Genomic DNA, 14,171 nt, shown 5'->3' on the forward strand with positions numbered 1-14,171 from the left:
TACAATAAAGTGGGCAAGTTTGCCACAAACTCAAAAACTAGAACGTGTCATTGTTTATCACTAAAAAAATCTAACCTGGCTAGAACTGCCTTACTACCTACTATCTACCCAACTTCTCACACTTCACAACCTAGTCTACAAACCACTAGCCTGCCCAGCACTAAAGAAAATCATTACACCATACAACCCTAACAGAACACTAAGGTCCACAGACAGACAGATACTCTCTATATATAAGCTCTCTAACACAGCAGGACAAAACCTCTACTCACACTACATTGTCAAAGCATGGAACTCTCTTCCACTAACAATGGGAACTATCACTAACTTACCTGCCTTTAGAACTATACTGAAACAACATATGCTCAATTCCTGGCTGTGCCCCTGCTTTAACCCACACTAATCCTGACTCCACATGACACCAAATGGTATCTCTTTTTCACTATCCTTCTAACACTTGCATATCTACTTCACTCAGTTGAATATTTTCCATCTGCCGTATATCAACTTTACAGAAACCCAGAAATTGATGCTGTTATTCTGTTCACAAAATTCTATTTTTCTCTGTATTATACAATATAGGTACATATGTATACAATTGTATTGATCTCTGTATTGTACATGTATATATGAACTTGTAACTCACATAAGAATAATTTTTTACATTTCCTGTATAAAGATTGTAAATATATTTGAATGTAACCGGTGCATTTCTCCCCGGGCTTCCACTGAAAATGGGTCCGACTCCTTGCTGACCCATTCTGACTTTCCTGGTAAGCAAATGTCAAACAAATAAATTTTCCCGTTATCTAACTTATTGTCTTACCATTCCCTCAACTTCCCTTAATTCTTTCCCTACGTTACATTCTTGGTATATAGAAAGTGAGTGCCTATCAAAAAATACCTTTCCATTCCCTCCACTATCCTATTCATTCCTTAATTGTTTCCACCTTGTGCTTCCCTCTGATTGGTTTGCCCTTTTCCATACTGTCCTATACTCCCATTTCCATCATTTAGTCTGCTCAAGAAATAGATTTAAAAAATGCAATGATGGTTTCCTTTCCCATCTTGTTGCTCATGTATGCAAGGGGAACATGTTCTGCTGTGTCAATGTGTACATGCACCATGTTCCCAAGATACCATTGTTGCTCTCCTCAGCTGTTAGTAAGGAATTCGCCCTCCTCACTGTAGGCCAAGCTGTGGCCGTCAGCAAGGTTCTTAGACACCATATTTCTGAATCCCAGGGATAATTTATCATTAAAAGAAACTGATATTTTCAAATACAATACATTTCATAACAAAAGCAGAAATATCATGATGATTTGATGATTAATTACTGCAAATGGTATTAATTATGTGAGCATTTCAGAAATGTCTAGGTTAGATTTTTAAAACTGAGCTGTGATTCAATGATTAAAACATAGTAGCGATGCAGTGCAGACTACTATAGGAGGGACTCCATTCTGCCTCTGCCAGCACAGCATCATTATTCAGTACTGACTAGCTGGAGTGGCAGCAGAAATGCAACTATCAAGATCTGAGAACCAGCATTCTATGTTGGTTAAATGATGTTTCCTTTATTTTTGTTGAAACGATATAACAGTCCTTTATATAGGTCAGCTCTGCTCATAGTGTTTGCAAAAGTTCACTGAAAAAGCAAACAGTTCTTCCAGAATAAAATAAACTGCAAAGCAATACTATTTCCCTCATTGTATGCTTAGAAACTTTAACAGTAATATAGAATGAACATTTCTACAGATACCATGTCAACAGAGTAACAGCAGCACTTTGAATAGGATGCAGTTTACAGTCCCAAGCTTCACTTAGCAGTGTGATTAATACTACACATAGAAAGGAATATGGAGAATTGAATCAAGATAGCAAAATAAAAATAAAAATCAGTAGAATAACATTTCTATTTGCTATCTGCCATGTTTTGCCATTTTACCATGCATGTTTAACTACAACTGCTGCATACGTAGTCTGGGTATCTATGCATGTAGTTTTTGACTGTTACCTAAAACATGACATGTTATAAAAAGCCCAGGAGATATTAAAGATTGGGGGCTTTGTACAGGCAAGCAACACTACACTAAAACCATGAGAGAGTGCTTTTCAGGTCATCATCTAACAATTTTAACAGTAGCTTTTGTACTGCTGGGAGTCGTTAATTGCTTGCTATACAGTTGTACTGCATTCAGGCATAGTTTCTCTGAAGAAATGTGTATAATGCCTAAAACTAGAGGCACATCTTTTTTTTTTAATAAGCAGCTATAACTCTCCAGTGTTATTGAACATATAAAGGATCAAACTGAGCAGAAATGAAGGCAAGCTCAGTTTAATGTCTGAAAAACACCATGGTAATTTAACCTAATGCAAAATAGTATTTGGATTTTCATGCTACATCTGATGCTGGACAAAAAGTCTTTTTATAGTCTGTGATTTTTGATGTTTTAATAATAAGTATGAAAGATGTGCCCAAGTCACAAGAAATCTATACATGATGAGTTTGTATCAGACTATTGAAAGGTCATTTATGAGCACTAATACTGATATGGAAATGTTAATAAGCCTAATAGATAACAGAGATGTCTACATTATCACTGTATCTGCTGGAGTAAAGAAATAGTGTTCAAAACATGACTTACTGTCAGCTCTGAGTGTATTATGAATGCAAAGCGTATACAGTCTATGGGCCAGTTCATGCTGTTTGATTTGGCACCCACTGTATAATTTTTAAAGACTCTAGCAAAAGTCAGTCAAGTATTTCAGGTAGCTAGAGTTACTGGTAAACAGAGAGAAAAATTGATTTGAGAAAGAGAAAGCCTAAAAGGGTTTTGATGGTTGAAGTGAGTGGAATCTCTGCTAATCAATATTTGAGAAAGAAAGTCACCCTTGGAGTACCAGAGCAACTCAGTAGCTGTTTTGCATTTCTCCATTGCCAATACGTGTCCCCGTGTTAGAAATGTCTTAATGAAAAAGAAAAAGAAAAAACAAAAAGATTATTTAGACAGAGATTTCAAAATTATGTAAAAAGAGAAGGTTCAATGACAGCTTTTAGATAACCATTAAAGTGATGAAAAGGTTAAACCATATTCACCTGTGCCAACAAGAATATAATAGTCACAAACTTAAAAGTCAACCTCTGGCTGCAGAAAATACCTAGAGTTTAAAGAATGCCATCATAGTAGAACAATGATGGAGGATAGCAACAGCATTTTTTTTCCAAATTAATTTCCCAAAAGACTATGGGGAAACTGAAAATTTAGTGCTGGTGAATCTACAACTGTTCAGAGAAAAGTTCATGCAAGCTTCAAAACGCTGTGACATAAAGAAGTTGACAAGCTGCAAATGCTTGTAACCAGCAGAAGAATGAGACCCCTTAAAACTCAAGTCTCAAAATCCCAGGTTGGGGAGGGGTGGTTGCATAACCATAATTTAGCCTTTTTTTTGACATACATTTCATTCATCTCCCAAAGACCTTTGTTTATAGTGAGGAAAATCTCAGACAGCAGAACTAGAATATCAGTGTTTCATCCATGCCTACTTCAAACCAAACCTAGTATATCTCTGTTATGATTTGTCATCGATCATGTGCTTGTTTTTAGAATAAAGACCCAACTCATACATATTTAGATGTCTATCTAAAGCCTAGATATGCAAAAAAAGAGGCACAGAAAATCTAAAATATATATATATATATATATATATATATATATATATATATATATATATATATACACACACACACACACACACACACACACACACACACACACACACACACACACACACACTATTTTAGGGATCAGGTTAGAGTACCACACTTTTAAACAAATACTGTGTAAGCAGCAACACATTATTATTCTGCATTTTGCCCATTGTTATAAACCATCTAAGTTAATATCTGATTTGGCATATTTTGCTTTATATGTAATATTTTATGCCATGATACTACCTTTGAACCCTAAATCAAACAATTACTGACATTTGCAAATTTACACTGGCAATGTCTGCCAGGCAGGTAATATCTTTATGGAGATGCAGTCACTGAGACAATGCTAGCAATAATATCAATTATATCCAGGCTATATAGTTAATGTATAATCAGTTGAGTGTTCTTTAGACTGTGAAATACAGGATGGAAATAGGATGGATTATATTTAAAATAAAGTGGTTATTTATAAATGGCAAAGCCCTGCTCTCACTGTGCAAGGAGCTCTGACCTTGTACAACCGTGACCAATATTGTCAGTTTTTGGTTTTATGTGCTATACTGTTTAAAAAATATGTCCATAAACCACGAAGTTAGAAAAATCTGATGGCTTATTGCCTACTGCCTTATCAGAGTATTACAAAATACCATCAATCATTTTATTAGCTTTAGTCTCAGGAAATATGAGACTATTGGGTGGCACAGTGGTGCAGCGGTTAATGCTGTCGCCTCACAGCAAGAGGTTCTCCGGTTCGATTCTCGGCTGGGGTGCCTTCTGTGTGGAGTTTGCATGTTCTTCCTGTGTTCACATGGGTTTCCTCCGGGTACTCCGGTTTCCTCCCACATTCTAAAGACATGCTTCTGGAGCATTTCTCCCCGGGCCTCCGCTGAAAACAGGATCTGTGGAACCTAGTCGGACTTTCCCGGTCAACAAATGTTAAATAAATAAAAAAAATAAATAAATATCACTAATGTCTTGATTTACAGGAAGATAACTGACTAGAAGAAATAGTTACAGCATTTGCTTTTGGTCCAGGTGGACCTCCAGAATCACTGATTTGCTCTACTTGTGAGTGTGAGACCATATAGGGTCTAGTCTATACCTGATAATTCTCGAGACAAGTCCCTACATGTATTAGTACTTCAGCCTATCTTTTACTTTTTCTTTCATGTGTAACTGAAACCAGTTGTCCTACTTTTAGCTGATTGCTCTACCTCTTGTGTAACATGTAGCCTTTAGTTACAGTTGTCTACTTCCCACAAGTAGAATATTTGTCTTTTCCAAATCTTCATGTTCCAGTACAGATTGCCATTTTTGTCTTTGTGCAATGCATATGCTTATTAGCATAATATTTGTTAAGTTTATTCCATAATGCTCCATTTTGTTGTATGTAAACTTCATCCAAATGTTATGACAGATTTTCTGCCAAAGCACCTAGAGGAAATAGCAGGGTGCTGTTGTTATATGGCATATACCATGCTGTTTCAGAAAATGCCGAAACTTTTTCACATGCTAATTGGGGTTCAGTATAAGAAGCTGCAGAATAGTCCGTGCCTTCTTAAATTCTGCCATAATTTTTCCTTATATGAGCTTTTTAAGAAGGCAATTCCATGCGTGTTCAATGGTCTCTCTGAAACAGTAATTCTTTACCTCTCGCATATACTTCCACTATCTTTAATAATATTTTCTTGGAAGATGCTGCCTTCTTGGACTTTAGCTGTTCAAGGTACTTAACATTGTTTCATCATATCCTTATTCTCACTTATTTTCTTCCTCTGTATGCACATTAAGTTTATTTTATCCCTTTCAACATGTCTTTACATACAGATCCTGCAGCATTTTCTTGACGATCTTTGAAAAAGCTTCCTAAAAAGGTGAGATCTACAGAACTGTATCCTTTAGCTAATGCAGAATAAGAACAGCATTGTGCTTTCTACTGGTAATGCCTCTTTCTATACATTCTAGCATCCCAGTGAAATTCCTTATGCCTTTTCACACTAAATTCTTAGTTTTGTTATACGGTTGTCCTTTTGTAGTTCTGTTGTTAGACTTTTACCAACCATTATGTGGAGCAGTCTCTGGACAGGCTTCTTTGATCTGTAGCTAATGTTTTCATACACTATACAATACACAACCCCTTACTTGAAAATAACACAGCATCAGTCAAAAAGTCTCATAAATATTCCTAGAAATGCAAATTGCGACACTCTGAACATGTCTTTAGTGGCTGATATATGGTGCCTGAATAAAGGGTAAAAGGAATACTCTACTGCTCTGCGTAGAACCAGCAGCCTGAGTAAGATGTGCTGAAAGGTCCAGCCATTGGTTGTTTGAATCAGGAAGTGTAAATGCTCTGTGACTTCTCATTATCATTAAAAAAGTTTTTAGCATCTGAATTTTATTTGTGTTTCCAGGTATTTTGCTAAGTAGCTGCTTGAAAATTCATTGCTTTCTGTGGAGAGATCTAAACCCGAAATAGCAAAGCAATCTCAAACAATAAAGTATAAACTTGATTTAAAGAATTACCTGTAATCAGCTATCAATAAATGCACATTCCATGCAATGAAAAATGCCAGTCCTACTGTATCAGCTAAGCTGAATTCCAAAAGCTAGTCTAAGTAATTTTGTGAACAGTAATCATTTGAATACTTTGAATAATTTTTGAGAGATTCCTTTATTTTTGTGGAGAAAGAGATGGTGTGCAGTGCTTCATTTTATTTTGGCATTGCTGAAGTTCTACCCCCATATGTTGCATTCTGGATTCTGGAAATACATTGATATACTTTGGTTCCAGCAGCCATTTTCTCATCATGGCATGTGGTAAGGCACTTGTAGTTCCATTTTCTGATCAGTATTAACCTTTCCTGTTTTCAAGCTAGTGTTTTACTCAAAGCTTCATTATGGGATTTATGGCAGAGCTGTAAACTTGAATATTAATATTTTGCTTATGACTAGCTGGCTCCCTTGAATAGAAGGCTGAAGGCCTAATTATGACTCCAGTCTTACAAGGGAGAAAAGAACAGATAGATAGTATCGGCAGAGAGATATGAATGCAGACTTTTGGATAATGACACACAATGCTGTTGAAATATACAAGACTGAAGCCATGTTCACAAAATGAATACCACATCTTATGGAACTTGGACAATAATAACAACATGGTGAGTACATCATGGAAAAATATATCAGATGGAACTGTAGCCAGTGGAGAAAGTAAAGATGTTGAAGCCATCTGCCCACCTCTGTAGCTTAGAGGGATAAAGCCCTGAGTACAACCTGGGCAACTTGATTTCAAATAGCAGCTATGGTGTAGAAAAGTCGGCTAGTGGAGGATGGAAGTGGACATCCAACACCAACTCACCTATCTTGGAGAAAATGAATGGTGGTTCTGGTCATTGGATCCCCACCATGCAAAGAGAGGTTTACAAGGCACTGAAATGGGAATGACCTGGGTTGTCAGCTTGGTGCTCCCAAGCCAGTGAAAGCAGTCCTCACTAGTGAATATGCAGCAGCAACATGCACATGAAGGGCCAGGGTGTTGTAGTCACCTGCAGTGATGCAAGTGCTCACACCACCCACTATGGTTGGGTGTAAGACTTAAAGAAAAAAACCCAATGGCCTCCCACAAGCAGGTATCAATCCTTGGGGATCAAATAGGCTGATTAATTGCAGGAGGGCTGATTACTTGTAGGCAGGGGAATAAAATCAGACCTAGAAATAAAGTTAAAGCTTTAACAGGTCGCCTACTAAAGCTCTTTCTGGAACAGTATAACTGGCATCCTGTTAATAAAAGTGGAACATTTATATTTAATTCACAGATTTGCAAAATATTAAAAATTGGACACTGTTCCTCAACAAAAACAAAATTACACATCAAATAGACAAACTAAACTTCATTAGTCCCAGTTTCAACACTGCCACAGGAGAAAGAGCTTTTCCTAAGCTAGAACCTGCAATTTGGAATCTCCTTCCAAAAGAAGTGAGACACCAAGAGACACTGGAATTGTTTAAAAGTAACTTTAACAAGCAATTGTTTTCAGGATGCCACATGCTCTTGCCTTTGGATAATGACAGGAGTCACACATATTCATGCAATGATCAGTGGACAACTACCCTTCCTAACTGTACCTATTGTAAACAAGAATGCCAGATGTTTTTTCTTACCGTGCTTTGGTCTATGTACAACTGTTTGTTTTGCAATGCATTATTGTGCCTGGGTCATCATGGCTGAAAATGGTCTGTTAGCCAGTCCACTTGCCAAGTTATAAAACTGAAAAAAAAAAAAAAATATATATATATATATATATATATATATAGATATAAAATCAAACAGTCAGTCAGGGAGGAATTTCTAGCTATTATATGTTTTTTTTCTGTTGTAACTGTTATTTTGGTAAAAATAAATATGCCTCTTTTTGTATCATTAGATGGGCCAAGGGCCTTTTACTGTTTGCAAATGCATATAACAGATTATATGTTTGCATGCCATGTAAAAAAGAAGGATTGTGCTATGATTTCATAATCTGTGTGCTATTTGAGTTGTAGTTGGGTTATATTTTATAAGAACTAGGTATTTATTTTACCTTGTCATCTGCAAAGGAGGCAATGTTCACTTTGTATGCAAGTTGTTATATGGTTATAGGGAAATACAACAGTTAATATGTGACATATGATCTTTGAGTTATAATTGATGCATGTATTCGCTTCTTAAACTTTAAATGAAGAAACTTGTACTCTGAAGTTTGTAGTTTGCTAAATAGATGCAGTAGTAATTTATCAGAAATGTTTGGATTGTTCTGTCTACCCTTATGGGTCTGGGAGTCAGTATATCCAAAGAACAAATTAATATTATCATGTAGGTATTGCACAGAAGTTGTTTGGTGGATTTGTTGGGCAAGGAAGTGTATTTTTACAAGGTGAATTAGTGACTGCAGGACCTCGGATAAAAAGTATCAAATTAAAACACCGCTAGAGTTAATGAAGATGTGGCAGTCAATATAAGACCCTAAGCTAATGGCAACAGAAGCGCTAGAGTTAATGAAGATGTGGCAGTCAATATAAGACCCTAAGCTAATGGAGACAGAAGCACTAGAGTTAATGAAGATGTGGCAGTCAATATAAGACTCTAAGCTAATGAAGACAGAAGTGGTAGAGTTAATGAAGATGTGGCAGTCAATATAAGACCCTAAGCTAATGGAGACAGAAGCGCTAGAGTTAATGAAGATGTGGCAGTCAATATAAGACCCTAAGCTAATGGAGACAGAAGTGCTAGGGTTTATGAAGATGTGGCAGTCAATATAAGACCCTAAGCTAATGGAGACAGAAGCAAAAAGTTCTTAGCAACAGCAAGAGATTGAAAAGATTGAAATATGTCATGAATTCCAAAATGTGTCTGTTGACCCTAGTAGACTAAGATGCTGAAAGTAGGTAAATCATACAGAGGTATAAGATCCCTGAAGAAAGAATTTTATATGCTGCTTATCAAGAAGTGGAAGAGTTGTTCCTCAAATGTGAACTATGTCTTAAATAATATTCTGTACCTGTGGGTACTTTGTTAATAGGAGAAGATTTCAATCTGGTTTTAAATTTGTAGGACAGAATTTAATGTTAGAAAAATTAACATTCCGATAAAAATATAGCTAGCATTGCAGAAATTTTTTTTTTATTTTTGCAGCTTTTATTATATGGGACACAAAACGCCCTGAAAAGGTAGGATTTATAAATGTTTCCTCAGACTTTTCAGCAGCTAGCAGGACAATTTAGGGGATTAACCATTCATAATCTGCTCATCTTATTACTCCATTTCAACCTACAAGTGCTCCAGAAGCCAACATTCAGCAGTGACAAATATGTATTTTCCATAATGGTATAAAGAAAATACCCACAAAATACCTTCAGCAATGTATTTGATTTTAGATTCACAAGGGATGCAGATGTTTTCAACAGAATACGTCATCACTTAAGACAGAGTTTATAATGCTTTTTTACTTCTGTTATAATCTTTGGATAGGATAGGATGGCAGGAGAAATGGGGTAGGGTTATACTAAAGGAACAATATGCCAAGAGTGTTTTAGACGTGAAGAGAGTGTCTGACAGAGTGATGTTTATGAAGCTCGAAATTGATGGTGTAATGATGAATGCTGTTAGTGCATATGCTCCATAAGTTGGGTGTGCGATGGATGAGAAAGAGAAATTTTGGAGTGAGTTGGATGAAGTTGTGGTGAGTGTACCCAAGGGTGAGAGACTAGTGATTGGAGCGGACTTTAATGGGCATGTTGGTGAAGTGAACAGAGGGGATGAGGAAGTGATGGGTAGGTATGGTGTAAAGGAGAGGACTGCAGAAGGTCAGATGATTGTGGAGTTTGCGAAAAGGATGGACATGGCTATGGTGAATACGTATTTTAAGAAGAGGGAGGAGCATAGGGTGACGTACAAGAGTGGAGGAAGATGCACACAGGTGGATTATATCCTATGTAGGAGGGCCAGTCTGAAGGAGATTGGAGACTGTAAAGTGGTGGCAGGGGAAAGTGTAGTTAAGCAGCATAGAATGGTGGTCTGTAGGATGACATTGGTGATCAAGAAGAGGAGGAGGAGGAGTGTGAAAGCAGTGCCAAGGATTAAATGGTGGAAGTTAAAAAAGGGTGATTGTGAAGTGGAGTTTAGGGAAGAGATACGACAGGCACAGGGAGGCAGTGGAGAGTTACCAAATAGCTGGGTAACTACATCAGAACTAATAAGGGAGACTGCTAGAAAGGTGCTTGGTGTGACATCTGGACAGAGGAAGGAGGACAAGGAAACCTGATGGTGGAATGAGGAAGTACAGGAGAGTATACAGAGGAAGAGTCTGGCAAAGAAGAAGTGGGATTGTCAAAGAGATGAAGAAAGTAGACATGAGTATAAGGAGATGAGGCGCATGGCAAAGAGAGAGGTGGTGAAAGCTAAGGATAAGGCATATGGAGAGTTGTATGAGAGATTGGACACTAAAGAGGGAGAAAAGGACCTGTACTGATTGGCTAGACAGAGAGACAAAGCTGGGAAAGATGTGCAGCAAGTAAGGGTGATAAAGGATAGTGAGGGAAAGGTACTCACAAGAGAGGAGAGTGTGTTGAGTAGATGGAAAGAGTATTTTGAGAGGCTGATGAATGAAGAGAATGAGAGAGAGAGAAGGTTGGATGATGTGGGGATAATGAATCAGGAAGTGAAACAGATTAGCAAGGAGGAAGTAAGGACAGCTATGAAGAGGATGAAGAATGGAAAGGCTGTTGGCCCAGATGACATCCCAATGGAAGCATGGAGGTGCTTAGGAGAAATGGCAGTGGAATTTTTAACTAGATTGTTTAATGAAATTTTGGAAAGTCAGAGGATGCCTGAGGAGTGGAGAAAAAGTGTTTTGGTACCTATCATTAAGAATAAGGGTGATGTGCAGAGCTGCAGTAACTACAGAGGGATAAAAGTGATCAGTCACAGCTTGAAGTTATGGGAGAGGGTAGTAGAAGCTAGGTTAAGAAGGGAGGTAATGATTAGTGATCAACAGTATGATTTCATGCCAGGAAAGAGCACTACAGATGCGATGTTTGCTCTGAGAGTATTATTGGAGAAATACAGAGAAAGTCAGAAGGAGTTGCATTGTGTCGTTGTAGACTTGGAAAAAGCATATGACAGGGTGCCTAGAGAAGAGTTGTGGTATTGTATGAGGAAGTCGGGAGTGGCAGAGAAGTATGTAAGAGTGGTACAGGATATGTACTAGGGTAGTGTGACAGTGGTGAGGACTGCAGTGGGAGTGACAGATCCGTTTAAGGTGGAGGTGGGATTACATCAAGGATCAGCTCTGAGTCCTTTCTTATTTGCAGTGGTGATGGACAGGTTGACAGATGAGATCAGACAGGAGGCCCCGTGGACTATGATGTTTGCAGATGACATTGTGATCTGTAGTGAGAGTAGGAATCAGGTTGAGGAGACTCTGGAGAGGTGGAGATATGCTCTAGAGAGCAGAGGAATGAAGGTCAGCAGGGCTAAGCCAGAATATATGTCTGTAAATGAGAGGGAGGGTAGAGGAATGGTGAGGATGCAGGGAGTAGAGTTGGTAAAGGTGGACGAGTTTAAGTACTTGGGATCAACAGTTCAGAGTAATGGTGAATGTGGAAGAGAGGTGAAGAAGAGAGTACAGGCAGGGTGGAATGGGTGGAGAAGAGTGTCAGGAGTGATTTGTGACAGACGGGTACCAGTAAGAGTGAAAGGGAAGGTCTACAAGACAGTAGTAAGACCAGCTATGTTATATGGGTTGGAGACAGTGGCACTGACAAAAAGGCAGGAGTCAGAGCTGGATGTGGCAGAGTTAAAGATGTTAAGATTTGCACTCGGTGTGAATAGGATGGATAGGATTAGGAATCAGTATATTAGAGGGTCAGTTCATGTTGAACAGTTTGGAGACAAAGCAAAAGAGATGAGATTGCGTTGGTTTAGACATGTGCTGAGGAGGGATGATGGGTATATTGGGAAAAAGATGCGAAAGATGGAGCTGCCAGGTAAGAGGAAAAGAGGAAGGCCTAAGATAAGGTTTATGGACGTGGTGAGAGAGGATATGTAGGCGGATGGTGTGACAGAGCAAGATGCAGAGGATAGGAAGAAATGGAAAGAGATGATCCGCTGTGGCGACCCCTAACGGGAAAAGCCGAAAGATGATGATGATGATAATCTTTGGATAGGATACTGATGAAACAAATTGCTCATCCAAATCACAGATGAATCACACCAGCATCCAGAAAGTGAACACTGCAGTCTGATGCTTCCAAGACAACAGCATGCACTTCATGCTAGAATCATTGCTTTGACAGTAATGCATCATAAGTCAATATCTGAATGGCAACTTCCTCCATTGCTACACCATCAGTAATATGATATATGCCAGTTTTTATCTTCTTGGCCTGAGTGATGCTCTTGTTACCTTAATTGTGTTGGTTTAAAATTCTGAATATGTTGTGTCTGTATGAGGCTCTTAAATCTCTTTCTTGATCGCTGTTTTCCTAATGTTCTCTGTGTTACATATTTGTCCTTTAATTCGAATGATGTTGCTATTCACTCTTTCATCAGAACTGGTCTGATAGTGTAGTCCAAAGGATAAAGGTTATAAGCTAAGTGGCTTCATCCTGTAGTCTAGATTTTGATTCCTTCAGCCTCCAACTTGTGTTCCCAGATCACCCTAAAAAACGGACTTGTGCCTAGATAATCTGGATGCTTAATGAATAAATAAAACAAAAAACAAAGTCTCCATGAATGAGATGCTTAACAACTACAGTAATATTCCCATTTCCATTCGTCAGCATATGGTTCCATTCCTAAAAATCCAAGAAATATCAAAGAACCCCTTTAGAACATACAGGCCTTTTTTGGAAGTCAAGAACTCATCCCCAAAGTAGTTTTGCTTGTTTGTTTATAAAGCATGTAGGTGGATTACATTATTTGGGGCCCTGCTTCAGCCAGGACTTTAGAGGGACATGTGCAATAAACAGCATCCAGTGATTATCAAGGCATTTAAAATGCTCACTGCTTTTCATCTGGTAGGAGTATATCAGCCACAACATTTCCTCAGGTAGTGCCAACAAAGTAGCCATAGTAAGCATTATTAAAGCACTGGACAGGTGAAGGACTTGGGTGGATCCCTTTCCTATCAAGGTGCATCTAAATCAGTGATGTCCATGCCGACTAATATAACGAAGCACTCTAATGGATAAAACATGTCATATTGTCTCAGATAAAAGCAGTAACTCCACTGTGTAGCATTTGAAATTCATGTCCCACTGAAGATCTCAGGTACTTAGCAGCAACCCTACTTGTGGTGACTACTGTTCTGCTAGTAATGAGCTGATTCAGTAAGTTATAGCTTTTTTGATGATTTTGTGAACTGCATCCCTGTATTTGACACCCAGGACCTGTTGTCAGTCATTGACAATCATCCAGTTTTACTATAAAATAAGGGATCCTGAGTCCCTGACATGTCAGTCTTTAGTACTGAAATTAAATTGAAATGTTAGCTATGTTGGTGGCAAGCCTAATGAATGCAGAATGTAACATTACTAAGCTAAAAAGAACATCGGGCATTTTAAATGTTGAGGTCTAAAAACATATTCTAGTCGTGTTCTGCCTTTTAATTTAAATACCTGAGTGGGCCAACCTTCTGAAAAGAATGTGAGAAGTAATTGGTCGTGTGACCGGCAATCATTTAATTATCCAAGCTCTTCAGCAAATTTGTTCTTTTCCCCAGTCCAATGCAGCTTTGGAGGTGATTATATTACTGTATGCAGGTGCAGGGGGGTGAAGCTCCCTGCATGAGAGGTATAAGGAGGACTTTCCCCTCCAACTCAGATTCACTGAAATGGATTTGATTACATAATCCATATTTAAAAAGGGGACTTAATATAACTACCAAGACAAGAAATTATTAATGAATATTCAAGT

The sequence above is a fragment of the Protopterus annectens genome, chromosome 8.part1, assembly GCF_019279795.1.
Source record: "Protopterus annectens isolate FY-2018-M chromosome 8.part1, PAN1.0, whole genome shotgun sequence".
NCBI lineage: Eukaryota > Metazoa > Chordata > Ceratodontiformes > Protopteridae > Protopterus > Protopterus annectens.